Genomic DNA, 23,611 nt, shown 5'->3' on the forward strand with positions numbered 1-23,611 from the left:
CCATGATTGTAAGTTTCCTGAGGCCTCTCCAGCAATGTGGAACTGTGAGTCAATTAAACCTCTTTGCTTTATAAATTACCCAGTCTCAGGTATTTCTTCATAGCAGTGTAAGATCGGACTAGTAAATTTACCTAGCACAGTGTAGATTAATAATAGAAAACCAGTAATTTAATAGTACTCTTTCTGTTCATGTGTCTGAGACTGTTGCTTTTAAAATAATCAGTGGCATAATTGGCTATCACTGAACTTGCAGTTAACTATCATATATATCACAGGTCTTTTTCACACTACTTGTGCACATGGGCCTGCAATTGTGGGATTTTCCTTTAATCCCTTAAAATTTGGTCTTTATTAACTACCTCACTGTTCCAGTCTATTAAATCTCAGTGATCCAAGACTGTAATTCAGTTTAGATTACCTAGGGGTTTTGGTATCATGTCACACACGCATTTGAGAATTGGGCTCTCTACAGTTTCATCCAAATTATTGATAAAAATGATGGTATAGGCAGGAACAAAGAGCTTCATGTCATATTTCATTCAATAATCAGCCTTACACTTTGGTACACTTTGTAGTGATAAATACTTTGGTAGGATACAAATGGTGTAGATAGTAGACATGGATTATAGCAAAGGGAATATTTAGTTTAAAATAATTCATTTTAAATAATCATTTTAAGAACTAAGTTAAACTAAATTTTAAAATTTGCCTTTATTTCTATATTTTCAATTTTAATATAGCCTTTCTATTGCTTTACTACTTTAAAAATGTTTTCTAATTTCTTTTTCTTATTCCATGAAAAATATTAAAACTACTTTTAAGATTTAAATTATTTTGATACTTTAAAAGTGTTTATTGAACTCCTTTTCATGAGTTATCACAGAATTTAGAAAATGTTTTATATATTCTGTACATTTAGATTAGGAAGCATATCTCATCATACATACATACATAGAATTGCTAGTTTATTGGACGTCTACTGGATATTAAGTATTGTGCCTGAAAACAAAGTTCTTCCCTCAGGGGAAGCTTCTTACTGGGGAACCAGGAATTCTATCTTCTAAAGGAATAACAGCAGGAGCTAAGAGCTCAAGAAATGATTAGTTCCTTAAGACACAATCAGAAGATGATAAACAGTTTCCATTCAGCCTAATAACCCTAGTAGAACGTTAGATGCTGTTGGATAACAAGAACTAATTTCTTTAGAAGTAGGTAAAACACATACATAACACAAGATACACACAAGAATCAATACTTCACTAAAAGTGCTTAACCAAATTCTAAGGAATAAAATCAGGCAATCAAAAGTCAGAACTTAGCCTGGTGATTTTTATTATGCTTAACTGCTCAAATAGAGTCAAAGCTCCCTTTTACTTTCATATTGGAATCACAGGATTTCTTCGCTTAAAATTTTCTCCCAAATTAAAAAAAAAAAAAAGGTAAAATTTTTGTAGAAAATTTTTCTATAAAAGCAAAGGAAATGCTGTGGATTTCTCTCTGCGGTCGGTATTTGCACATATTCGTGTGCCTCCTACCTTCTTTCCCTGTGGAGAGCATTAATAGATTCATGAGTCCTCGACAGTTCATTCCTAGTGCTGACCATGGTCTAGAGAAGGAAGAAATAAGAAAATAAGTTTTTGGTTTGAATTTAACCCACATTCCTAAAAATCCAGTATAAGAACATGATAATGATGTTTTTCAAAGAAATTCAATCTATTTCAAAAAGTGACTGCTGTTTGGGTTTACATTCATGTATGATGATGCCGATGTTTATACACTCAAAGTACAGCTGCATATCTAATTTCACAAAAGAAATTAAAACAGTTTTATGTTTTAGAAATAATATCACATTAGTCTTTTGTTCAAGTTAAGTTGCTACCCTGAATGTCTTCTTCCCCAAAGGCATCTACAAGAAGCAGTTGGGTCACTTTCTTTCCCTTAGCTTTCGAAGTCTCTTACTTCTATCACCTACCTTTAACTCTCACTGTCTTGTCTTTCCTTTGCTTGCTATCTGCGTGTGCACTAGAGTCATCATTTCTTTTCAAATCCACCAAGTGTTTTGAATGAATAATGGTCAACTTGGTTGTCACTTAGGATTTCCCCACCAAACCTTGTCTCTTACATCACACTCTGCGCCCTGCAACCCCAGGGCAAGTACTGACCTGACCCAGTCTGGCCCAGGCTCCTGGGGCACCATGTTCCAGCCCTTGGCTCCCACATGTCTGGATGAAAGATTGGATTTCATTACACTCCATTTATAAACAGCTGTGGCTACAATCTGCAGCCTTCTCCCATCCCTGCAAATGATCTGAAGAGGGGCTGGCCATTTTAGGAACATTGTTCCACAGGCACAGCCTGAAAGAGCAAAAGGGCAGTAGCAGGAAGAAGAAACTGAGCTATATACAGACTTCAAGTCACATTCTCTGGTTGGTGTGTGCCCTTTCCAGTCCCTTTGAGTGAAATGTGTCATTGCCTCTTCATTCAAATACTTAAACAGGCCGGGCGCGGTGGCTCACGCCTTAATCCCAGCACTTTGGGAGGCCGAGACGGGCGGATCACGAGGTCAGGAGATCGAAACCATCCGGGCTAACACAGTGAAACCCCGTCTCTACTAAAAATACAAAAAATTAGCCGGGCGTGATGCCGCGCGCCTGTAGTCCCAGCTACTTGGGAGGCTGAGGCAGGAGAATGGCATGAACCCGGGCGGTGAAGCTTGCAGTGAGCCGCGACCGTGCCACTGCATTCCAGCCTGGGCGACAGAGCGAGACTCTGTCTCGGAAAAAAAAACCACAAATACTTAAACAGTTTCCACATGCATAGCATAGTCTTTGAATCAGTGAACTTTATATTACATTTAAAATAATTACAATTTAAATAACAATTGCAGAATATCATGGCTTTGTAAAATGACTATACTCTCATAAGCCATTTTTTACCTCTATTCATTCTCTATATATGGTGGAGATAGAGTAGGAAAGGTGTATACATATGCTATAAACTTATTTATGTGTTCTAACACTTAGGGAGAACAATGAAATACCTTAAAATTCTCAAATAAAATAATTCAGTGATTTAATGTGTATTATTAATATGAAGAAAATCTTTAAAAGAATTTCTTGCACCAATATTATATGGTACATATTTTCTGCAATTGAGAAGCATTTCAGGTTAGTGCAAATGATGGTATATCCATGGAATAGATACTATGGTTTATTTAGTTATTCTCAATGAAAGCATAAGCTGTTTCCAATATTTCAAAATTTTCAAAATGAAAAGCCATGCTGCAGTAAACATAGCTGTATGTGCCTCCTTGTGCACATGTGCAAGATTCTTGGGTTTTAAGTTTAATAGACACTATCCATTTGTCCCTTTGGGCAGGTGTGTGTGCACACACACATACACACAAACACACTTGAAAATTCATAGAAAAAGATCTGCAAAGTTATACTTCAAACAGATTATCTCTGGAGAATTAGGGACTGGACCTGAATTGAGAATTATGGTTGAAAGGGACCTCAGATGTATCTATAATATTTTAACATCTTATACATCAAACAGATTCATGTCTTATTTCTATGAAGTGCATTTTTAAATAAAAATATGTTATATACCTAAGATAGGATGTAACAACTTTAAAAATGAAGGTGAGAGGGAAGTAAAAGAAAAGTGAAATAAAGGAGCAAAATCGCTTTAAATTTCTTCCCTCTGAACAAATGGATGTTAGTTACAGTGAGGAAAAGCCTGCATTGTGAAAATGGTTTTCCTTCCTCTTTTGTTTGAAGCAGGAAATACAGTAGCTCCTTATTTGTCTTCATATGTCGGTCCAGTTCTCTGTCGTGCACTCTAGCATGATGCCTGTGTCTTGGCAGGTGTCCCATGAGGGGTGTCTCCAGGTGTCCCAGTCTACATGAGCTGATGAGTAAAATGCAGACAGGCCCAAGCAAACATCACACACAGGTGGCTGCAGAGGCCACTTGTCACTGGATGGTCACAAGACTTACTCTCCACCCACACTTGACTGCAGTATGGAAACTCTAGTTTTTCTCTGATGACTTTTACAGATGACCATATTCCGAAGACCTTTCTTAAGCTCAGACTGTACTGATGATGATTGCAGGAAAGTTTACAAGTGGAGTTACACATGTGAGGGCAAATAAACAGCTGACTGAAAACATGCTAAAGTATTTGCAGAATGTACACTTAAAAAAAGATAGCATTTCTAATCCCTTTGATGAAAAAACTTCACTGGGATATTTTAAGTTATCTCCCTCATCTTATTTTTCTTTTTTTAAAAAACTTGCATTTTGAGTTCAGGGGTACATGTGCAGGATGTGCAGGTTTGTTACATAGGTAAATGTCTGTCATGGGGGTTGTTGTACAGATTATTTCATCACCCAGATATTAAGCTTAGTATCCACCTAGTATGTATCCACTTAGTATTTTTCCTGATCCTCTCCCTCCTCCCACCCTCCACCCTCCGGTAGGTTTCAGTGTGTGTCATTCCCCTCTATGTGACCATGTGTTCTCATCATTTAGCTCCCAAGCTCCCACTTATAAGTGAGAATATTTCTTTCTTATCTCTTCCCTTTTAAAGTTTCTGAACATTTTACTTACACATGCATGCATTGGTTCTTCTATTTTTCATTTTTGAGACGGAGTCTCGCTCTGTCACCCAGGCTGGAGTGCAGTGGCACGGTGTTGGCTCACTGCAACCTCTGCCTCCTGGGTTCAAGTGATTCTCCTGCCTCAGCCTCCCAAGTAGCTGGGACTATAGGTGTATGCCACCATACCCAGCTAATTTTTGTATTTTTAGTAGAGATGGGGTTTCACCACGTTGGCCAGGCTGGTCTCAAACTCCTGACCTTGTGATCTGCCCGCCCTGGCCTCCCAAAGTGCTGGGCTTACAGGTGTGAGCCACCGCGCCTGGCCAGTTCTCTGATTTTTTTTTAAATAACCTAAGATCTTATGATACTAAGTTGGCAAGTTAAGGCCCTATGGGCAGAAGGAAGCCTTATCTGTAAGTTACAATCAGAAGTCTTGGGCAGAGACTTCATATCTATGGACACTGGAGTAGTTCAAATATGTCAGGGTTGAAAGGAATCTGTCTTACAAATGGTCCCCTCAAAGCTGAACTTTGTCCACTAACGTGATAAACAACACAGTTCATTGGTTGCATATCAGAAGTGGCACGTATTGTTGTGGTTAGAGTTACCTATTCTTTTGGGACAACAGATTAAAGAAAATTCATGTTGCTCAGCCATATGTAAATGAGAATAGGTTTTTTGTCTTCTTAAGGACATCACTATTGAGTCTTCTAATACATGCCACAAAGGAGCAATATAATTTATATTATAATTGTGTACACCAGCACACTACTGTTGCAGTTAATTTATAGTTCTTACATGGATAGACAACTTACAATAGATTTTATCCTTACAAACATCCAAATTATCTGGTCTACTCTGCTCTTCAAGAAAAATTATGCAATTGGGCATATTAAATAGACCAAAGGCTGACCAGTAGTTGTGTATTTTGAGGATATTATAGATTTTCTTAGCAGATACTTAGAAACAAAAATGATCCTTAGGAAAAAAATGACTTGATTTCTGGGAGTAAAAGTTGAGCATATTTGAGTTGAATTAAAATAGATATTTGAAGATTTGAAAAATAAATAAAATGATACACTTAAAATATTTTTCTTAACTAATTATTTTGAAAATCTTGATAAAGATTTTCCTTCAAGAAAATTAAATTATCAAAGTTGACTGAAGAAAGCATGAAGAAACTATTAGGTTTGAACAAATAAAAAGTTTACAAACTATTATAAAGCCTCCAGTGCCCAGGGCTTTACTCTTGAATATTAGCAATTGTTAAAGAAATAAACAGTTCCATGTTAGATAAATTATTTCAAACACAATAAAAGATGAAATATGACTCAGTTGTTTAATGTAGCCATAAAAAATGCTCAAACCTGATGCAGATAAGATGGAGTGGGGAGATATTCTGATTCATAAATGTTGCAATTCTAAATAGAAAACAAAATTTAAAGGACATTTAAAGAATAATCTACAAACAAGTATAGATTTTAGTTGCAGCAATGCCAGAAATGTTTACTATCATGTACTCTATTAACACAATACTTCCAATAAGAAAAAAATGTTTGAAAATTTCAGTTGGTGCTGAAAACAGATTTTAAATAAGTAGATCAAAACATTTCCCCCAAAAAAGTTTTAAAAATGAGGACAAGAAAAAACACTTCCTCCACGTTAAAAACCATCTCAAGCCAACAACTAAAACTGTAATATCTAATGGAGAAGCACTAGAGAAATGCCCCTACTAAATCTACTCTCATTAAAAATAGTTGACCCATTATCTCTGAATTATCTAATTGCCCCATTATCTCTTGAATTATCTATCATTGCTCTGAAAGATGTGGAGTTTTTCAGGAATAAAGACCTGAAATAGAAATGAGAGGTTTTAATGTTGGAGGGAAAAAGACATATATATATTTTAAAATATATATATAATTATATTTGATACATTGATATTTAAATATATTTAAATATATATTTTTTCAAATTGTGTGATTGTCTACCTGGAAGCAAGACGTTCAAAATAAACCAATATTTGAGTTTCTAAAAGAGTTCATTCACAAAAATTTCTCTTTGCAGAATCATAGCTTTCCAAAATATCGTCGTCAATAATTAAGAAAAAAATACAATGGGAAAAGCCCCTACTCACAATATTATCACAATATAACAGGAAATCAGCTATATATAACCTTTTACTGAGAGACAGAAAAACACTTGAAAAAATATGTTTGGGATTTTTTTAGGTGTTTGATATCGAGCTTGAACGCTTTCTTAATTGATGGCTGCTTTTTGGTCAACTATGGAGATTGAATTTTTTACTCTCTATACAAGGTTTTTTTCCTAATTTCTAAAGAGCTGACCCTCTTTAGACTAACAATTAAATTTCCAAGGGGATTAAGTGATGCTGTAGGTAAATATCACAAAGATAAAATATGTTTCCATATCAACATACAGGTTTAATGCAAAGCTAATCAAAATACTAATAGGATTAATTTTGGGCACCTTACAAATGATTTCAAGATTCTTTTAGAAGAATAATTGTGTTAACCCCATCAAAAAGTGGGCAAAGGATATGAACAGACACTTCTCAAAAGAAGATGTTTATATGGCAAAAAATATATATATATATATATGAAAAATAGCTCATCATCACTGGTCATTAGAGAAATGCAAATCAAAACCACAATGAGATACCATCTCAAGCCGGTTAGAAAGACGATTGGTAAAAAGTCTGGAAACAACAGAAGCTGGTAAGGTTGTGGAGAAATAGGAACGCTTTTACACTTGGTGGGAGTGTAAATTAGTTCAACCATTGTGAAAGGCAATGTGGCAATTCCTCAAGGATCAAGAACCAGAAATATCATTTGACCCAGCAATCCCATTACTGGGTATAAACCCAAAGGATTATAAATCATTCTAATATAAAAACACATGCACACATATGTTTAATGCAGCACTATTCACAATAGCAAAGACTTGGAACCAACCCAAATGCCCATCAATGACAGACTGGATAAAGAAAATGTGGCATATATACACTATGTAATATTATGCAGTCATAAAAAAGAATGAGTTCATCTTCTTTGCAGGGGCATGGATGAAGCTGGAAACCATCATCCTCAGCAAACTAACACAGGAACAGAAAACCAAACACTGCATGTTCTCACTCATAAGTGGGAGTTGAACAATGAGAACACATGGACACAGGGAGGGGAACATCACACACTGGGGCCTTTCTGGGGGTTGGGGGCAAGGGGAGGGAGAGCATTAGGATGAATAGTTAATGCATGTGGGGCTTAAAACCTAGATGACGGGTTGATAGGTGCAGCAAAGCACCATGGCACATGTATATCTGCACGTTCAGCACATGTATCCCAGAACTTAAAATTTTTAAAAAGGAATAATTGTGTTACAATAGCTAATATGTAAAAATATAAAAATAAAAAGGGAGAAAATGGTTAATGGGTATAAAGCTTCAGTTATGCAAGATAAGTTCTGGAGGTCTACTAAACAGCAGTGCCTATAACAACATTGTATATTGTATACTTAAAATTTGCTCAGAGATTAGCTCTCGTAGCGTTCTTACCACACGTACAAATTAATTATAATAATGATAAAGGGAGGAAACTTTAGGAGGTGAGTTGTTTATGACCTTGATGGTGGTGGTTTCACAGGTGCATATTTATCCCCAAACTCATCAAGTAGTATACATTAAATATGGACAGCTTTCTTTTTCTTTAAAAAAAAAAAAAAACTGATTAAATGGTATTTATGTATTTACTTATTAAGACAGGGACTCGCTCTGTCACCCAGGCTGGAGTGCAATGGTGTGATCTAGGCTCACTGCAGCCTCTGCCTCCCAGGTTCAAGCGATTCTCCTGCCTCAACCTCCCAAGTAGCTGGGATTACAGGAGTGTGCCACCATGCCTGGCTAACTTTTTGTATTTTTAGTAAAGATGGGGTTTCACCACATTGGCCAAACCAGTCTTGAACTCCTGAGCTCAAGTGATCTGCCCACTTCAGCCTCCCAAAGTGCTGGGATTACAGGTGTGAGTCACTGCACCCGAGCATGTACAGCTTTTTGCATGTCAATTGTATCTCAGTAAATTGGTTAACAAAATGAAATAAAAAGGGAAAATTTGCTTTATGTTAATGGCTATCAGAAAGCTAGAATAATTCAAATAATGCTGTTTTTATGTAAAAATAAAATGAAAAGCAATTAGGCTGAATAGATAGCATTAAAACACATTCTAAAATGATAAACATTTTGGTATATACTACAGGAACCATCACAGAAATTAAAAAGGAAAGGATTTATTCAAGTAAAAAGGACTAGGGGACTCTCTTATCTTACCTGTTATTATGCATCAGCATAAAAACCAGATAGATTTAAAAGCTATGTGTCAAGATAATCAAATCATGTTAAAATAAAATACAGCTAGAGTCCTTTGATTTCTTAATGGATAAATTTTTCCCAGCACAAAACTGTGTAAGAAATTACAAAGAAAAAGAAAGAGACTGATGTTTTTAGGCTGAGCATGGTGGCTCACACCTGTAATCCCAGCACTTTGGGACGCTGAGGCGGGTGGATCACGTAAGGTCAAGAGTTCAAGACCAGCCTGGCCAACACGGTGAAACCCCGTCTCTACTAAAAATGCAAAAATTAGCTGGGTGTGGTTGTGAGTGCCTGGAATCCCAGCTACTCGAGAGGCTGAGGCAGGATAACCACTTGGGGGAAGCAGAGGTTGCAGTGAGCCGAGATAGTGCCCCTGTGCTCCAGCCTGGGTGACAGAGCGAGACTCCATCTCGAGAGGAAAAAAAAAAAAAAAAAGACTAATGCTTTTATAAGAATTGAGAGTTTATATGTAGGAAGTTATATTATCAATAAGACTAAAAGGAAATAACTAGGAAGAAAGACTTCTCCAGTCAAAATATAAAAAGTTTAAATACATTGATAAATCAAGCTGATTCATCAGTAAAAATGGCAGCAGATGCTGATAGAGGAAAAAAGACAATTGCCTCATACACTATGTGGGGAAAAGCTTCTTTTCACTGTGAGTCAGAGAAATGCAAATTAAAGCAAATTAAATATATTCTGGTGATAAAAATTATCAAAAATTAAAACAAGGTAATAGTCAATATTAGCAAGGATCTCGTGAGAAAAGTGCTACGTTCACTGGAACCCTAACTTGGTATTCCTTTCTAAAAGGCAATTTTGCAATAAGCATGAAGAGCCTTAAAAATGTTCACACTTTTCATTCTTGTGATTCACTTTAGAAATGTATCCTAAGGAAATAATTGGAGATCTGTGTACAAAGAACAATGTATAAGAATTTTAATAGTGAAGTTTTATATTATAGCAAAAATTAGAAATAATCCAAATATCAACAACAGTGGAGTTAAATCATATTATACTTATTTAAATAAAAATTATATAACCATTAAGATGTTTTTTGAAGAATTATAATGACAATGGAAAATGCTCATAATCTAACTATAGAGAACTATATAATGAATACATTTTACAGTATAGTCTAAACTAATTTAAAAATGTTTATAGGAAAGGAAGTATACCAATATATTGACAGTGGGGTAATAATGGATTATTTGCCATTTTAATTTTGTTCTTTGTTCTCTTTTGACTTTTTGAAACTTTCTATAATAAATGTATAGCACTTTGTGATTTGAGATAAAAAGTTACTCGGTGAAAGAAGGTTTTAGATATTTCCTTGGTCATATGAACATCTTCAAAGAATCCCCAAACTGGGGAATGGTTCACTGAACCTCGCTACAAAATGGTCCAGATTATTTGTGCTTTAGCAGCAGTTCCTTTCCGTTTTGGACTCACCTGGTAGTGTGGGTTGCTATCCTCAGTTTGCTGACCCCGAGACATTCTTTCAGGTACAGGTGTAGGCTTGGAGGCACCTGTGGCTGCTGTTTCCATTGGTCTAGTTGGCCTTACATCCGCTGTTCCTTTAGAACTCTTGTACTGAATGGAGCCCCTATTACCAAGTTTTATAAGAAAGTTGTAGCAACTTTTAATTATCAGGCATGACATTGAGGAAAGCCTTTTTAGAAAATGTAGGTCAGATATTGAAGGTTTTACTCACCCACCCCCACAATAGCAATAAAGTAGGCCAACTTTTCTTTCTGTGTTCTTTTCCAGACAATTTTGTTGACAGAGAGTCAAGTAGCCAATAATAGAAATAAAAATTCACTTGGACTTGGGAAGGGGAACATCACACACCGGGGCCTATCATGGGGAGGGGGGAGGGGGGAGGGATTGCATTGGGAGTTATATCTGATGTAAATGACGAGTGGATGGGTGCAGCACACCAACATGGCACAAGTATACATATGTAACAAACCTGCACGTTATGCACATGTACCCTACAACTTAAAGTATAATAATAATAAATAAATAAATAAATAAATAAATAAATAAATAAATAAGAAATAAAAATTCAATTTTCCCTTCTCCTTGACAATCTAGACATGAGAATGCAAAGAATTCAGGGGTGACGGCAGAAAATCCCCTGGGTCATCTCGTTCAGGTCAGACATTAGGGGCTATAAATGTAGGTATGTGTTTATCACGTCAAATCGAAAGAACATATAATACATCAGACTAGTTTAAGGTCAGGTATATTCTATGTTATATAATTCCATTTGGTTTCATTCCTTTATTCAAAAATTATTTTTAAACATCATCTCAAGTTATGGCAGATATAAAACAAAAAAGCAGAGAACTCCTAATCCCAGATAATTCACATCTAAAGAACAGATAAATATACAATCATTTTAAGCATAACATTATACTTTCTACAAGACACAATGAGAACATAGGGAAAGACATGACTATTCTGTGATATACGTAATTATACCGGGTGTGCATTTTGGGGTAGAAGAATAGGGTGACCCACAATTTCTTTGTAACAAATCTTCTGAATGACACACTCTATTCCTACCCCATCTGAGATCATTTTAATATCTTGGTATTGTTCTGCTCTGTCTTCATTTGCTCAGGATGCCGTAACAAATAGACTGGGTGGTGTAAGCAACTGGCATTTATTTTCTCACAGTTCTAGAGGCTGAAAGTCTGAGATCAGAGTGCCAGCATGGTCAGTCATACACTGCTGTTAGTCAGTTTTCATACTGCTATGAAGAAATACCCAAGATGGGGTAATTTATAAAGAAAAAGAAGTTTGATGGACTCACAGTTCCACATGGCTGGGGAGGCCTCATAATCATGGCAGAAGACAACAGAGGAGCAAAAGCACATCTTACATAGCAGCAGGCAAGAGTTTGTGCAGGGGAACTGCCCTTTATAAAACCATCATCTCTTATGAGACTTACTCACTTTTATGAGAACAGCATGGGAAAAACCTGCCCCCATGAGTCAATTACCTCCCACTAGGTCCCTCCCACAACACCTGGGGATTATGGGAGTTACAATTCAAGATGGGATTTGGGTGGGGAGACAGCCAAACAATATCATACACATACCATTTTCTGTACTCAGATATTTACAAACATCAATATGTATTTTAAATTTGTTTCTTAAAAAACAAGGAAATCATTCCACACACATTATTCTGCTACTTGCTTTTTTCTCTGATGCATGATGGTGAATTCCTTCTAGTATAGTAGATAGCAGCTAAAACTTGTTCTTTTAAGTGGATTCATCATGTTCTGCAGAATGTTTGTAATCATACATATTCCACCACTTTTCTACGAAGGGACACTTAGGTTGTTTCTGGCTTATTGTCCTGTACTCCAAGGGCCAAATCTTGTGTATATTTTATTATCTAGTAAATACACTATTCTAAAGTCAATCCTTCTACATGTGTATCCCACCCCCTCTTTGCTGAATGACATTGCTCCAATAATTCTCCCCTGTTGTACCAGTTCATCAGTTTTTCTCTCTATGAATTCATTCCCTCAAACATGCTATTACTTTCCTGGATTACTGGATAACAAAAATGTGGTATATATACATGAAGGAATACTGTTCAGTGATAAAAAGGAATGAAATCATGTCTTTTGCATCAACATATATGGAACTGGAGGCCATTAACTGAAAAACTCACACAGAAAGTCAAATATGACACGTTCTCACTCATAAGTGGGAGCTAAATGTGCACACATGAACATAGAGTGTGGAATTACAGACAACGGAGACTCAGAAGAATGAGGGGATGGAAAGGGGGTAGATGATGATAAATTACTTAATGGGAATAATGTATGTTTTTCAGGTAATGAATACCTTAAAAGCCCTAACTTGACCACTCTACTATATAGCCATGTAATAAAATTACACTTGTAGTCCATAAATTTATACAAAAAAGCTACGCTGTTACTTTTACCATCATAACAACATGCCACCTTAACCTCAGTGGCCCTATCACCTACATTATCTCTTTGCTCCCACCACAGTGAAAAATCCTGGGATTTTCTTATTTGGTATCTTGAGTTCCTCAGCTCCCCTTTCTCTCTGGCTCCAGTCAGACTTTTTCTACTACCACTGTCCTGTGATGCTATTTTTGGAGGTCATTAATGATCTCCTCATTGTTAATTCAAAGGTCAATTCTTTTTTTAAAGAAAAAAAAATTAAGTTCCAGGATATAAGTGCAGAACGTGCGGGTTTGTTACATAGGTATATGTGTGCCATGGTGGTTTGCTGCACCTATCAGCCTGTCATCTAGGTTTTAAGCCCTGTATGCACTACCTATTTGTCCTAATGCTCTCCTTTCCCTCACTCCCCACCCCCACAACTGGCCCCACTATGTGCTGTTTCCCTCTCCGTGTCCATGTGTTCTCATTGTTCAACTCCCAGCTATGAATGAGAACATGTGGTATTTGGTTTTCTCTTCCTGTGTTAGTTTGCTGAGGATGATGGCTTCCTGCTTTATCCATGTCCCTGCAAAGGACATGATCTCATTCCTTTTTATAGATTCATAGTATTCTATGGTGTATATGTATGACATTTTCTTTATCCAGTCTATCTTTCATGGGCATTTGGGTTGGTTCCATGTCTTTGCTATTGCAAATAGTGCTGTAATAAAAATACGTGTGCATGTGTCTTTATAGTAGAATGATTTATATTCCTTTGGGTGTATACTCAGTAATGGGATTGCTGGGTCAAATGGTATTTCGGGTTCTAGATCCTTGAGGAATTGCCACACTGTCTTCCACAATGGTTTAACTAACTTACATTCCCACCAACAGTGTAAAAGTGTTCTGTTTCTCCACAGCCTCAGCAGCATCTATTGTTTCTTGACTTTTTAATCATCGCCACTCTGATTGGCATGAGATGGTATCTCATTGTGGTTTTGATTTGCATTTCTCTAATGATCAGTCAAGTTCAGCTTTTTTTCATATGTTCGTTGGCTGCATAAATGTCATCTTTTGAGAAATATCTGTTCATATCCTTTGCCCACTTTTTGATGAGGCTTTTCTTTTTCTTGTAAGTTTGTTTAAATTTCTTGTAGATTCTGGATATTAGACCTTTGTCAGATGGGTAGGTTGCAAAAAATTTCTCCCATTCTGTAGGTTGCCTGTTCACTCTGAGGATAATTTCTTTTGCTGTGCAGAAGCTCTTTAGTTTAATAAGATCCCATTTGTCAGTTTTGGCTTTTGTTACAATTGCTTTTGGCATTTTTGTCCTGAAGCCTTTGCCCATACCTATGTCCTGAGTGGTATTGCCTGGGTTTTCTTCTAGGGCTTTTTATGGTTCTGGGTTTTACATTTAAGTCTTTAAATGTATGACTCAGGTTTTACATTTAAGTCCTTAATCCATCTTGGGTTAATTTTTGTATAAGGTGTAAGGAAGGGATCTAGTTTCAGTTTTCTTCATATGGCTAGCCAGTTCTCCCAGCACCATTTATTAAATAGGGAATGCTTTCCCCATTGCTTATTTTTGCCAGTTTGCGGAAGATCAGGTGGTTGTGCATGTGTGGTGTTATTTCTAAGGTCTCTGTGCTGTTCCATTGGTCTATATGTCTGTTTTGGTACAAGTACCATGCTGTTTTGGTTACTGTAGCCTTGTAATATAGTTTGAAGTCAGGTCACATGATGCCTCCAACTTTGTTCTTTTTGCTTAGGACTGTCTTGGGTATATAGGTTCTTTTTTGGTTCCATATGAAATTTAAAGTAGTTTTTTTCTAATTCTGTGAAGAATGTCAATGGTAGTTTGAGGTAAATAGCTTTGAATCTATAAATTACTTTGGGCAGTATGGCTCTTTTCATGATATTGGTTCTTCCTATTCATGAGGATGGAATATTTTGCCATTTGTGTCCTCTCTTATTTCCTTGAGCAGTGGTTTGTAGTTCTCCTTGAAGAGGTCCTTCACATCTCTTGTTAGCTGTATTCCTAGGTATTTTATTCTCTTTGTAGCAATTGTGAATAGGAGTTCATTCATGATTTGGCTCTCTGCTTGTCTATTGTTAGTGTATAGGAATACTTGTGATTTTTGCACACTGATTTTGCATCATGAGACTTTGCTGAGGTTGCTTATCAGCTTAAGGAGTTTTGGGGCTGAGATGATGGGGTTTTCTAAATACAGAATCATGTCATCTGCAATCAGGGACAATTTGACTTCCTCTCTTCCTATCTGAATACCCTTTATTTCTTTCTCTTGTCTGATTGACCTGGCCAGAACTTCTAATACTATGTTGAACAGGAGTGGTAAGAGGGGGCATCCTTGTCTTGTGCCAGTTTTCAAAGGGAATGCTTCCAGCTTTTGCCCGTTCAGTATGATATTGTCTGTGGGTTTGTCACAAATAGCTCTTATTATTTTGAGATACATTCCATCAATACCTAGTTTATTGAGAGTTTTTTAACATGAAGCGATGTTCGATTTTATTGAAGGCCTTTTCTGCATCTGTTGAGATGATCATGTGGTTTTTGTCAGTGGTTCTGTTTATGTGATGGATTATGTTTATTGCTTTGTGTATGTTGAACCATCCTTGCATCCCAGGGATGAAGTCAACTTGATTGTGGTAGATAAGCTTTTCGATGTGCTGCTGGATTCAGTTTGCCAGTATTTTATTGAGGATTTTTGCATTGATATTCATCAGGGATATCGGCCTGAATTTTTCTTTCTTTCTTTCTTTTTTTTTGTCCTGTCTCTGCCAGGTTTTGGTATCAGGATGATGCTGGCCTCATAAAATGAGTTAAGGAGGAGTCCCTGCTTTTCAATAGTTTGGAATAGTTTCCAAAGGAATGGTACCAGCTCCTCTTTGTACCTCTGGTAGAATTCGGCTGTGAATTTGTCTAGTCCTGGACTTTTTTGGTTGGTAAGCTATTAATTACTGCCTCAATTTAAGAACTTGTTATTGGTCTATTTAGGGATTTGACTTCTTCCTGGTTTAGTCTTGGGAAGGGTATGTGTGTCTAGTAATTTTTCCATTTTTTTCTAGATTTTCTAGTTTATTTGCCTAGAGGTGTTTACAGTATTCTCTGATGGTAGATAGTATTTCTGTGGGATCGGTAGTGTATCCCCTTTCTCATTTTTTATTGTATCTATTTGATTATTCTTTCTTTTCTTCGTTATTAGTCTAGCCAGTGGTCTATCTATTTTGTTAATTTTTTTCAAATTAATCCACCTCCTGGATTCACTGACTTTTCAAGGGAAAAGATCAATTCTTATTTGACCTAGCAGCAGCATTTGACAGTAGAACACCATGCCTTCATCCTTGAACACTTTCTTCATCTGTCTTCCAGGATTCCTCACTTTCTTGGTTTTCTTCCCTCTCCATTCTTTACTCTTTCTCAGTCTCCCTTGCTGGTTTTTCTTCTTCTCTGCAGCTTTGTAAAGGGAGTGTCACAGGGCTCAGTCCTTGATCCTCTTCTCTTTCTCTTCTACGTTCTCTCTTTGGTGATCTCATATAATCTCATGACTTTAAAAACCATTAACATGCCAACAACCCCCAAATTGGTATCTCCAGTACAGACCCTTTTTTCCAAGTTACAGATATGAATAGTCAGCTGCTTGGTCAATATCTCCCCAGGGACATCTCAGAGACTTCTCAATCTTAGTGTGTCCCAAACTGGACTCCTGATTTCCCCCACAAACCTTCTCCACCTGTAGCCTCCCCATCTTGGTTGATGGCAATCTTATTCTTCTACTTACTACAGAATGACCATGACAATATAATTTAGTGCAAATGCAAGAATAGACACATAGATCTAAGGATGAGAATATAAGTTCTATTAATCCAAGTATACAAGGGAAGCTAATACATGAGAAAGCTGGCATTTTAATTAAGTGGGAAAAAGATCACATAATTGGCTAAAAGATCACATAATTCTTCACCCCAGGAAAAAAAGTAAAGCTAGACCCTTGCTAAAATAAATTCCAAACAAATTGAAATTTTAAATTAAAATTTGTAATAGAAATATTGGAAAAAATTTAGGAAAATGTTTATAGAACATTGCTTTTTAACTCTTGGCCCTCTTTAGTCTATTCTCAACACAGCAGCCAGACTGAGAGTTTCGAAACCTCAGTTAGATTCTCTACCCACAATCCTCCAATGTTTCCCCAGAGGAAAAGCCCAGGTCCTTACATTGGCCTTCCATCTGCCCCTACTTTCTCACCTCTTCTTTTTTCTTTTTTTTTTCTTTTTCTTTTTGAGATGGAGTCTTGCTCTGTCACCCAGGCTGGAGTGCAGTGGCTCTATCTTGGCTCACCGCAACCTCCGCCTCCCAGGTTCAAGTGATTCTCCTGCCTCAGCCTCCCAAGTAGCTGGGATTACTGGTACATGCCACCATGCCTGGCTAATTTTTGTATTTTCAGCAGAGACGGGGTTTTACCATGTTGGCCATGCTGGTATCCAATTCCTGGCCCCACGTGATTTGTCCACCTTGGCCTCCTGAAGTGCTTGGATTACAGGCATGAGCCACCGCACCCCACCTTATTTCTTCTCTTATTACTCTCCTTCCTCATCCCACTCAGCTATGCTAGCCCCCTTGCTGTTCTTTGGATCCATTAAAGTTAATGGCAAAAACCGCAATTACTTTTGCACCAACCTAATACGAAGCATGCTCCCACTTGGCGCTGGCTGTCTCCTCAGTTTGCAGTGTGCTTTTCTCAGATGTCTGCATGACTTACTCCCTCACTTCCTTCAAAACTTTGATCAAATATCACCTCTTACTGAGGCCCACTATAACCACCATATTTAAATTTGCTACTAACTCTCCAAGTCTTTATTTTTTTATCTGCTTCTCCTTTTTTAAAACTTTAATACTTAAATATTTTAATGTATGATATAATTCCCTTATATACCATTTTCGTTTGTTTGGTCCTGACTAGGATGCAAGCTCCAAGACAGCAGAAATCCTTCTCTCTTTTACTTCATTGATGTAGCCCAAGTGCCTAGAACAGCGTTCAATAAATTTATTGAATAAATATTTTTCATTGTATTTTCTGAAAATTCTGTAGCCATTTGTGCTTCTACCAGATTTCAAGAGCATCTATATTCTTCCCTCCTCACCAGCAAAGGATGTTGCCATTCATTTTAATCTTTGTCTTTTCAATAAGGTAAAACGATGATATGTCATTGTTGCAGTTTTCTTTTTTCTGTTTCAGATAGGGTCTTGCTCTGTCACCCAGGCTGGAGTGCAGTGGCACTATCACGACTCACTACAGCACTGGCCCCCTGGACTCAAGCGATCCTCCTACCTCAGCCTCCCACGTAGCTGAGGCCACAGGTGCACACCACAACACCCAGCTAATTTTAAAATTATTTATAGAGATGGGGTCTCCCTATGTTGCCCATGCTGGTATCAAATTCCTGGCCTCAAGCGATCATCCTTAACTTTGGGAGGCAGAACTTTCAACCTCCCAAAATTCTGGGATCACAGGCATGAGCCTGGCCTATTTGCCTTTTTTCTAACCAATAGAGAGGTTGAGCATCTTTTTGGGTGTCTAAGGGCCATTTGGAACTCTTCTTCTGTGATTGCCTATTTATGTATTTTGTGTATTTTCCTCTTCACTCACCTCTTCTTCCCCGTTTTCTTTTTCTTCTTGAGTTTTTAGTTTTTTTCTTAGAAAGTATGGCCTCTTTATTTCTGCTACTCAGTTTGAACATATCATCAAATACAGATAGTTATTAATGTCATATGAGCATAAGAGAAGATTTATAAACCAGAAATGTATTTTCTGGGAAGCAACTTGCAAATGACTCAGATAATAAGTTTTATCAGTTTAATTGGTGAAGTCCTAAGATAAAGCAGTGCCTAAATCAGGTTTGTTTACCCTCAGCATTGAAGGCATGTAATGCAGGGAGCATTACAGATCACCAAATGCTGTTACAGGACAATGGAAGTACAGCCTGGGAGGCCTTCAGCCTGAGCCTGCCTTGCCCAGGCCTGCCCAGAAGGGCGACTATGAAGGAAGGTCAATTACTGTGCAAAGTAGCATGGCTTATTTATTTATTTATTTATTTATTATTTTTGAGACATTTTCACCCAGGCTGGAGTGAGTACAGCAGTGCAATCGCGGCTTACTGTAGCCTCGACCTACCGGGCTCAAGCAATCCTCCCATCTCAGTCACCTGAATAGCAGGAACCACAGGCATGCACCACCATGCCCAGATAATTTTTAGTTTTTTCTGTAGAGACGGTATCTCCTTATGTTGCCCAGGCTGGTCTCGAATTCCTGGGGTCAAGCAATCCTCCCATTTCTGCCCCCCAAAGTACTGAGATTATCGGCATGAGCCACTTAGCCTGGTCGCATAGCTTATTTTTGAGATCCTGTTCATTGTGGACCAACAAAACAATGATAGGGTTTGAAGTAAGAAATGCTTTGCAACAGATTCATCATTGACTTTGAACCACAAAGGGAGACTGAGGAAACACTGGCTTCAAGTCAAAAAACCCTGGACCAAAACAGGTCCCTCAGGTGGGTGAGGGGCAGGCCAAGTTCATCAGGTCAAGGACATTTTCCTGGTACCACCCTGAGGAGAGGGGCCTTCACCAACCCATCCTGGGCATGGGGCTCCTGCCATTCAGAACCCTCCCAATAACAAAAGGAGCACACACTCATTTTTTCCTCTTACATAACTTTGCATGTCAATATATTCCCAGAAGATGGCAGCATGAGTTCTTATGATGTTCTTGAGGGTTCAGAAACACGCCAGCACCAGCCAAATCCCCTTACTCCTATGAGAGCAAGGGACACTTTTTTCTCAGTTCCCTAAAAATTTTGAAGTTATAGTGAAAAATATTATAAAAAGAACTACAGAAATGGAGTGGTTAAAAAAAAGAAAAAAAAGCTACACATTTCCAGTGGACGCCACTTTGCATTCTTCCTTGGAGGGTACCTACAAACCTCATAAGCAATGCCACCTGGCCACAGACCCTTTGCTGTGGGGAGTGCCCAGCTACTTTCATTATTAGTGAGTCAGAGAGAAGTTTCCTTTTGTCCCCATGATCTTACTTTCCAGCACAGCTCCAACAGCTGTCGCAACAGGTTTTCTGTGCATTTTTGGTACAAACACGGGGAGGTCATAGGAAACGTTTTCTGTGAAATGATCTTGCAAATAGCATTAAGAAATTCTGTTGAATTTCAAAGAAAAATCTGATTAAAGGTGCCTGTTGGAAGTAGATGCCTCAAGGAAATGAGGAAGAAAAATAATTGTAATTTAAGGAGTCCATTTCATTTCTGATACAGAATAATCACAAAAACAAGTATATACTGCTGGCTTTTGTTCCCCCATAAAAGATAACCAGTGGGATATCCACAAGGCCACTCCTGTTTTCTGAGCTTCCCTCCTCCTGGGCTGAATCCTGCAGAGCTGCAATGGGAAGTCCAGGTGGTCAGCATGAAGATGCATGTCAATGGTGGCCTCACATTCCACTTTGAAGTTGGTCTTCCGCATAGGGCAGTAAACAACCTGGAGAAGATCATGTATATAGGGACAGAGAGGCCCCTACAAATGTCCCCATGGCCATCTGAATATACGGAATCTCTGTGGCATCATGGGCATAGCTTTTTGCCCACCCACAGGTCTCCACCTGCACCAGCTGCAGCCCCAGGCCTTTCTACCACCAGCTCTCCTGTAAGCAGCTGCACGATGACACAGTTCATTGAGTTGAGGTGTTCTCGAATGAGAAATCTGGAGAGCAAGGCTCTCTCTTTGATATTCTGTAAGGTTGCAGGTATAATGTGTGAAGTCCATAGGACTTGGAGTCAACTTCCCCTCCTGAGGAGCAGAGTGGATGGTAAATTCACTGGCCTTTGTCAAGTCCTTGGTCAACAGAGACTACCTCACGTCACAGCACAGTGTATACTGAATGTCTGATAATAAGTCTCATACAGAACTTTGTTACCCTTCACATATAGAAGGGTAAAATAAATGCAAAATAAATTTGTTTTGCCATTGAGAAATTTCCCTGGCTTCATGCTTTCTATGGCACTGTTGATAATCTGGATAGGTTTAATGGAATTATAAAAAGCTTCAAACACACCCCACACTTTTGGCACTGAGCTGGGGGATTGCAATTCCTTCCGTTGTCAAAGACATTACTCGACATGGGACTGAATCCTTACAAGATATGACCACCACCCTGGAGAGTATTTCTCCAGCATGAGAAACTATTTGCTCTTCCATCTTGATGGCCAGGGAGGTCCCTGTTTTGAATTCTCCACAGCAGCCAACACTTCTGGCCTCACATCAAGTTTTTCTTATCAATTTTCAGGGACCCTTTTTATAGCATCATTTGTCTTATTACCAAACATATTTTTCTAAGTCTAGGGCTTATTTTTAATTTTGTTTATAGTATCATTTACCATAGCAAAATGTTTAAAATTGCATGCTATCATATACATCTGTTTATTCCTTCATAATTTTTTGTTTTTCTCTCTTCCTTAGGAGATATTCTGCTTTTTCTCTAATATTTATTTTAAATTCTTTTTACATTTAAATTTCAATCAATTTGGAATTTATTTAAGTATATGGGGCAAAATAAGGGCCAATTTTCCTTTCAGATGGATAGCCAATTATGCATTGTTTTTCCATGAATTGAAATATCACCTTTATCACATATTAGGTTCCCATATATGTTTACATCAGTTATTATATTTTGTATTCTCATCCTTAGACCTACATGTTCAGTCCCATTTTATACTATATTATTTGGTCATAGTAGTTTTGTAGTAAGTGTTAATATCTGTTGTATTAACATCTGTTCTTCAGATATTAACATCCCTTCTCACTATTCTTCAGTTTCATAATTTTATTATTCTTGTACAACTATTCTTCCAACATACCTTCAAAATTATTTTATCCTATTTAGAAAACATTGTGATTCTATCTGGAAATGCATTTAATTTAAATACAGTAGATTCTCATTATTCACAGTAGTTACACTCTTTAAGGCCACCGTGAACACTGAATTAGGAAATACTGAACCCATTGCTCCTAGAGGAAATACAGAGTTAGGTTCCTACAAGCCTCTGGCCACAATATTTTTGTCAACCAATGCACAATCTTGTTTTATGTGTTTCTGTATAAAGACATTTTAAAAATACATATTGTTGATTCATTAGCATTAAATTCAAGGTCAGCAGCAATATAAATCATACTTGAATGAGCTTATGTAACACGTGTATTTTTTCATCAAGACACATCGCAGCCTTGCTGTACTTAGGAATACTAGACAGCAATTTAGTACCATGCTTTGGGGCCATTTGCAAAAGTAAAATTGCCAACAAAAAGCACAGATATGCAAAAATCGTGACACAAAATAGACACAAAAAGGACACTTGCTTATAGTAGGAGGGCTGAAACAGTGACACAGAGCACTATCCGGTTTGACCTCAGCTGGGAACATATGCATCAGGCAACTCAAAAATTTTTTGCCACTCTGCTCACGTCTGCAAATACTGCAAAAGCACCATGAGTGTTAATTTTAGGGTTACAAATAAATTTTTGCAAATAGGTAAATTTGTAAGTATTGAAGCAAATAACGAAAATCAACTATTAATTTTTGGAGCAGGTACATTCTTATGCTAGTCTTCTCATTTAGGAATTTGGTATTTTTTCCTTTTGGTCAGGACTTGTTTTCTGTACTCAATAAAATATTATACTTTTATTTGAGTCTTGTATCTTTTTTGTTAAACTTTTTGTAGTTTCTTTTAAAAATAATTTTTACATGTATTTTGAATGAGATTTTTATAAAATTTCTAGCTGGTTATTGCTAGTACAGTGAAGAATTTTGTATATATTTATTTTATTTTTCTGCCATCATTTGAAGTCTATTAATTCTAGTAATTTTTGCTAGAGTTACTTGGGGTTTCTTGGTAATTCACAATTAAATTAGCTACAAAGAGAAGTACTTCTGTTATTTTTCAGCATTTTAATTTTCTTTTTAACTATATTTTCAAGAACTTCCTGAAATATTTAATAAGACTGTTGATATTTGGCATCTAACTTTTAGTTCTGGTTTTGTAAATGAAAGTATTCTCAGTGCAAACTAGCATATATAAAGTAAATAAAACCACATCAAAAGGGAGAAAGCTTATTACCATGCAGATTATTTGCTGAATCATTGAATGAATTCAATATTATCATTTGGCAATAACCATTAATCTCTTAGAAGATGGTCAGTGCTAGTGTGCCAACATAATAGATATCAAAGATGTGTTTTTTACTATTATTACATTGTGATTTAGTAATATTCCACATTCTTTTCTCCTAGATCAGCCACAAATCAGAGTTTCTGAACTCATCAAAGTCTAGGGTATACTGAAAATTATTACATAAGAATGTTATTTTGGGGAACAACTCTATTGTATTTGGGGTGGACAGAGTACAACACATTGACATTTAGAGAACCTTGGCTTTGTACAGCCCTTGCAATTCCCTTTCCTCATCTCACCTCTGGAAATACTACTCTGGGAGTAGAGAGGAGAGGTTATCCCAGTTAACAGGCAAAGAAACTGAGCCATAGAAAAGTGAAGTGACTTCCTCATGGCCACACATATGGTTAGTTGAGGGCAAGGCTTCTGTCTCTGT

The 23,611-nt window shown here is 37.2% G+C and overlaps 1 protein-coding gene and 1 pseudogene across 1 annotated transcript in view; both read right to left on the reverse strand.

Moving 5' to 3' along the window:
* The window catches only part of DYTN (dystrotelin), a 68,289-nt gene that overhangs the window by 17,370 nt on the left and 27,308 nt on the right, over positions 1 to 23,611 (reverse strand). The gene's annotated exons all lie outside the window — the stretch shown is intronic.
* Positions 1,709 to 22,010, reverse strand: LOC140712633 (vacuolar protein sorting-associated protein 26C-like; annotated as a pseudogene).

This window comes from Chlorocebus sabaeus, chromosome 10 (assembly GCF_047675955.1).
Source record: "Chlorocebus sabaeus isolate Y175 chromosome 10, mChlSab1.0.hap1, whole genome shotgun sequence".
In the NCBI taxonomy this organism is placed as follows: domain Eukaryota; kingdom Metazoa; phylum Chordata; class Mammalia; order Primates; family Cercopithecidae; genus Chlorocebus; species Chlorocebus sabaeus.